The sequence below is a fragment of the Talpa occidentalis genome, unplaced genomic scaffold (genome assembly GCF_014898055.3).
Source record: "Talpa occidentalis isolate TD23 unplaced genomic scaffold, MPIMG_talOcc4v2.1 talOcc4.2, whole genome shotgun sequence".
Lineage (NCBI taxonomy): Eukaryota > Metazoa > Chordata > Mammalia > Eulipotyphla > Talpidae > Talpa > Talpa occidentalis.
Genome location: NW_023602073.1, coordinates 43,628,389 through 43,634,790, shown reverse-complemented (window position 1 = coordinate 43,634,790; position 6,402 = coordinate 43,628,389).

The following is a 6,402-nucleotide window of genomic DNA, read 5'->3' as shown; positions in this document are numbered from 1 at the left end:
TAACTGTGTTAACTTTCCATTACATATTTGTGTCTCATTAAAAGTAACATGAGACATGATAAATGTACAATTGACATTTTGTTTGGTGAAGGAAATCAATCAAATCTGGGTAATTAGAAAGCCCAAAGTGTAAGGCATTTTGTGGGGAGGGGCCTAATGCTTGCAGCTTCAGCAGCTGAGCGCCCTCTTGAGTCCACAGGTCCCAACAATAGAAAATTAATCACTTGGGTAGGTCTGGTATGAGGGCATTTGAATGAAGCCATTAGCCAAAATTTAGGGTCCTCATATGCGCCAATTGTGTTATTTCTATTTTTGCTTGTGCTTGTCAGACTGTGTTGCCCCACCTTTGCATGAGAGGCACACCCAGAGCTCTACAGGCCACTTCAGTGGCCCAAGAGCCAAGATGCAGTAGAACAAGGCCCAGAGGCGAATGTAGAGGAGTGGGGAGCACCTGAAGGTGGAGGAGGAGCCTGTGGGCCTGCAGGCCACCCAGGAGCTGGGAAAGGCACCCGGCGGCTCCCGCCCCTGGACCCTGCTTGGAGAGCTACCATTCCTGGGACCCCAAGGAAATCAAACACTGGCTCATTGGGGAGTGGGATTCTAGGATAGGCCAGGTGTGCTCTGCTTTATGCAGCCCCCTCTCTCCCTCAGCCCTCTTCTGATGTTAGAAACCAAAACAGGCTGACTCAGGTTGGTGGGTCTCAAATGCTGCACTGGCAACACTGATGGTCAGGAGCAAGCTAGCACCCTCTGGGGACACGTTTGAGGGATGAGTCATGGAGCAGGTTTGCAAGGCCAGACTGCTGCTCAGTGAGCAGCCCTCTTGCTTTTTATTAGCATGATTGATTATGTGACAATGGCAGGAGAAAGGGGCCCAGGGGAAACAAAGGGCATTCATCTTTAAAGGGACCAGGACTTCAAAGGGATCAAAGGGTAATCAATTTTATCAGGAACAGAGGAGGACATGTCAGCCACATGTACAGGGAGCACTTCCCAAGCAGGTACATGGTATAATTTTCAAGCTACTCCCACGTCTCGGTCCCTGTCCATATAATCAGTCAATGGTCACGGATGCTGTAGGGTAGGCCAAAGCACCAGGCTTTTCTGCCCTCCCGCCATTAGGATAGATGACGGAACCCCGCGGTCCTGAATGCATGCCTGATGGCGGGCACCTGGAATAGGGTGTGGGCATAGGTAGATGGGATTCACCTGGGCTAAGATTGGGCTTTTAAGGGCGGTGTCACGGGGATGCCAGCAGAAGCCGAGAAGCAAGAGAGCAGAGAAGCAGAGAGAACCCGAGAACGCCAGAAAGCCCAGAAAGAGTGAAGACTTGCTGGGGGCTGGGAGGCCTGCCAGACTTCTGGCCCCCCAGCATTCCTGCCTGCTGTGCACCTGGTAAATCCCAATAAAAACCTGAAAAGCCACTGAGGGCTCCAGGACTCCTCCTTTAGCCGGTCTGCTGGATCAGAAAACCTGTACTGTGTCCTGTCCTGCCTCTACAGATGGTTTTCTTAGAGTTGACACTCGCTTTCAAAATGGTAAGACTGGGGTAAAACTAGGCAAGTTGGAAATCTGAAACATTTGTGGAAATGGAGACTTTACTTCTTACCCAGACATGGATTTTATTGCTTTAAAATATCTTATGATTCTTGAGCCAGGAGTTGGGGTGACAGCTCAGGTCAGTCTCTTGTTTTTGCTTCTGGAAGAATTTAGATTCTACAATTAGGCAGAGCAAATTGTGGTCACGTGTTCAAAGATAGAGTCAACAAGTGTATAATTAGTGATTAAGTTTAAACCTTGAGGGACCTAAGGAGATTCTACATTCTCCCCAGCCCCCGGAAATGAACTCACTGCGCTGCTGGATGAGAGGGTCTCTCTGGGCCCAATGGAGTGGTTTTTGTTTTCTTTTTTAAAGATTTATTTATTTATTTATACAAGCACTGGGTACAGTCAGAAGTGCGGGAGGGTGAGAGAATTCACCAAAGTGGGGAAAAGAACAGGCAGACTGACGAAATACACTGCTAAAGGGAGCAGCGGGCAGCAGGAGAGGTCTGCACGCCATGTGGGACCCTCGCCGGCAGCCGGGTATTGAACTGGCGCCGCAGAAGCTGTGGGCAGCTTCGCAGCCCAGCGCTCAACTGCTGTGCCACCAGGGGAGGCCCCCAATGGAGTGGTTCTTTCTACCTCCAGCCCCTACAGAGTCTACAGCCAATGCAGTGATCTCATCTGAGCTAGGATTGTAGTTTTCTGATGTTAGTTTTATTTGAGCCATCACATGGTTAGCAATGGGACATGAGGTTTTGTTACACTGATATTCTGTGACGGAATCCGACATGTACCTGGTGGGCTTTGCTGTTCCTGCCTGGTCCCAGGGAAAGGGACTTGTCCTGGCCATGGTTCAGTGTCCCTTTGTGTAGAAGTGATCAGGAAATGTGGGGTCAGTGGCTCCCTAATTTCACCCTCCTCTCCAAAGCAGCCCTAAATTTGGGGGGTGGGCAGGAATCTCCACGACTACTCACCAGATATCATTGTCCCATCTCCTGACTTAAAGCCACATGTCACATAACACCAACTGTTGCAGGCAGTGCCAAGGTGACAGGGCTGGGGGAGGGGTGGGACCAGTCTGGGGTCTAAGGAGGGAGCCATGGGTGACCTGAAGGGGTTCTTTGTGGTCTGCCTTTCTTGTTTCCTGAAATCATACTCAGTCAAAGGTCTTTGAAGATGGCCAGGAAATTCAGGGGCAAGCTGGGAGAGGGGAAAGGTGAGGAAGTGGAGACATGGAATGGGGCTGGCAGCAGGTGGAAGGCATCCAGGACCAGGGGGGCTGCTGGAGCCAGGCCTCACTGTGGGCAAGTCCGCAGGCCCTGGAGGAATGGGGATAGTGGCAGGATCTCCTGAAGCCAGAGTCTGGTTCAAAACCAGAATTGTCTCTTGGTTTTGTTTGTTTTAATTTTTCCAGATGAATCTGGCAAACCCATCAGAGTGGAAGATGAGAAGTCCACTTTCCAAGCGTGTGTTTTACAGTTTCCTCCCAGTGTGGGGTCAGCAGTGGTACCTGCCAGGAGCAGCCCAGGTTATGGCCTCAGGCCTGCCCAGGCCCACGCTGTCCACTCCAAAGAAGAGGAGTGTGGGGCTTTGGGCCTTATTTTATCCTTCCTCCTTTCTGGGCCTTTTTTGTGTTTCCTCAGCTTCCTGCTGCTGCCCCAACCTTCACTGGAGCAGAGAGAACACAGCTGCCATTTGGGCCTGGAAGCCTCTTTGAGCCTCAGACTGGGGAGTGCAGTTTCTCTGTGCGCCACATGAGGGAGCTTTGCCCAGATGGGCTGGATGGTCTCAGAGACACTGCCATTGCCAAACATTCTGGAAACTTCCTTAGATCAGAAAGTCAGTGTCATTCTTCAGACTTGCTCTGAAATCCTTCAAGCTTTTGCAAGGGCAAATTGATCCTCAAGGAACACGATTTGGCCTGACTGTCTATAAGCCAAGGACAAAATGTGAAGGATTATTCAAAGAAAAAGGATCTAGTATTGAATTTAGTGAACATTTTGGTTTTTAAACAACTGTTGGAGTTTAGGGTACTAGCTTCATATCTTCCATCATAAATTGTCTCTGTCACTCCCTTGCAATGAAATCCAAATTTATATTAAGAGATAAAACACCACATTTCACATAGTGTAAGTCACCACGTTATCACTCCCTGGAGATATCACTGTCAAAACCCTGTGAATATTCTTCCAAGTTTTCTTCTTTAAAATACATATTGTGGGGCCTCCCCGGTGGCGCAGCGGTTGAGCGCTCGGTTGCGAAGCTGCCCGCAACCTCTGCGGTACCGGTTCGATCCCCGGCTGCTCCCCGGCCTCCGGAGGAGGGTCCCACATGGCGCGCAGACCTCTCCTGCGGCCCGCTGCTCCCCTCAGCAGTGTACTTCGGTCCTTCTGCCTGCTCTGCTCCCCGCTCTGGCTCTCGTGAATTCTCTCACCCTCCCGCGCTTCTGACTGTACCCAGTGCATGTATAAACAAAACAAACAAACTAAATAAATAAATAAAGCATGCCTCTATAAAAAAAAAAAATAAAATAAAATACATATTGTGGGCCTTGGTGGTGGCGCAAGGGGTTAAGTCTCACACTATGAGGCTGTTGGGAGCCACTATAGCATGAGATCTATACCTGGCCAGAAAGCTAGCCCGCATGGCACAGCAGACCTCTCCTGTCTTGCCTGCTGTTCCCCTCAGCAATTTGTTTCAGTAGATTTGCCTGTTCTCTCCCCACTCTGTCTCTGGTGAATCCTCTCACTCCCTGCACCTCTGGCCTGCACCCCAGCTCTTTCATGCAAAAATAAATAAATCTTTAAAGAAAATTCATATTGTGTAAGTGGCATTATAACTGCATATCAAGTGTTCTTAGGTCCTGGTGATGGAGTTCAAGAATAGAAAAAGTGGAAAGGAAGGCCTCACAAGACCAAAACCTCACTCATGTAAGAGGTTGAGGGTCTAGGGGGATAACATGACCATTAACCCAGCTGTATCGGTCGTGACCCTCAGGCACCAGTGCCTTATCACAAGACATGAGACTGAAGCAGGATCAGATGCTATAGGGAGTGTTGTACAGGCCCTAGGGTAAAGATATGGAGATTGGGCCCACCCTGGACTCTCTGGTCCCTTTCCAGCTTTGCCTGATTACCCAACATCAGCAACAAGCAGCCACTCCAGGGAGTGAGCCCTCTCAAAGAGAAGAGGACTTTATCAGTGCAGTCTCTGCACAGGCTGGGGCAGCACTCCCACTGGGACTATGGGTGCCTCTTTTCACCCACTCTCTCCCTCCGCAGGGCAGCAGCCTCCTGCCCGCCCCTGACCTGTCAAGGCCGCTCTCTGCAACCAGACAGGCCTCTCTCAGCAAAACCTGTCCCTTTCCCTAATAAACTGTTCTGTAAATATGACCATGGTCTCTGTCTCGTGGAGAAACCGGCCGCGTGCCGCTGAAACGGGAGCTCTGGTGACACCTTTCCCAGAGTGAGCCCAAGGACCCTGCACTCTGCAAAACGACATCATTGGGAAGCTTAAAAGAACGGGCAACACCTTTTCATAGCAATACTGTGATGTCTGTCCTGTTCCTTGTAACGGCTGCAGTTTCCCCGGGCCGCGCAGTGTCGCGCCTGGCGGGAGGGACAGCCCCGCGGTTTGCGAACCAGACACCCGAGGGCCGCTCGCCCTCCCCCTGCTTTTCTGGAAAAAAAAGGAAAAACTGGTTTCCTTCCGCTACGATTGGGGGCGGAGCGAGCTTCAGACTCTCTATAATGCTGGCTCCGCCCGCGCAGCGCCCCAGCCACCCTCCGCGTCTGTCTCCATTTCTGGAACGGAGTCCGCAGCGGGTACAACGGGGTCCTCACGGGGAGGAAGAGCCCCCAAGCTCGTGACTCCAGGAGCCCAGAGGTGAGCGGGGGAGAAAAAGGCGTCCGGGGGGCAGCCCAGAGGGGCCTGGAGGCAGGTGGGGGCGGAGAAGCGTTTGTAGGACAGAAAACCTCTGAGCCTCGCGGGGGAGGAGAGCCCCAGCTCGATCCCGGGGAGCGCCCCCAATCCAGAGCCCTAGACCCGCGGGGCCTCCCCCACCCTCCCAGGAGGAGTAGGAGTTGCTTCCCCTGGTAAAGCAGCCATCTGTGACACGCTGGGCCACACACCTTACATTATAGGTATTATCATTTTAAATTAATTTTTAAAATGTTATTTGTGCATAGAAGAACTAGGATGTAGGTCAGAGTTGCGGGGGGTTAGAGGATTCACCAGAGACAGAGTGGGGTCAGAACAGGCGGATTTGTTACAGGGCAGCCCCGATATAAAACGGATTGCCTGGCTGTGGGTCCTCACCCCCACGCTTGAAAGGGACTTATTAATGCTCCACTGCAGGCACACACAAAAGGTTAATAAAGGTTTATTTACAAGGGAAGGGGAAATGAGGAAAATGTACAACTCAGGGAGAAAAGAGGGAGATAAAGTCTTAAATGCGTCCTACCGTTTCCTGTAGACCTGGAATCCCATGGCACTGCTGAGAGCTGGTGAAGAGCCAAGAGCTTTGAGGCCAAGAGAGAGCCCAAGGCCCATGTGTCTGGTTTATACCCAACCTGGCTGCTTGACTCCACCCTCAGGTCCCAGCCACCTTCCCTTTGGTGGTGATGGATTTGTCTTTCCCAATGTCCTGATGGCTTTGGTCTGGAGTGGGGGTGGAGGCCACAAAGCCTGTATGGGATTAGCTCAGGACATCATTTCCCCCTAAAAGATTGAGTGAAATACACTGCTGAGGGGACCTGCGGGCCAGGCAGGGGGTCTGCTGTGCCACTGGGGGTCAGCTCCCTGGCCTCGGATCCAATTAGAGCCAGTGAGGTTCTGAGTGGTGATAGAGCTGAGACC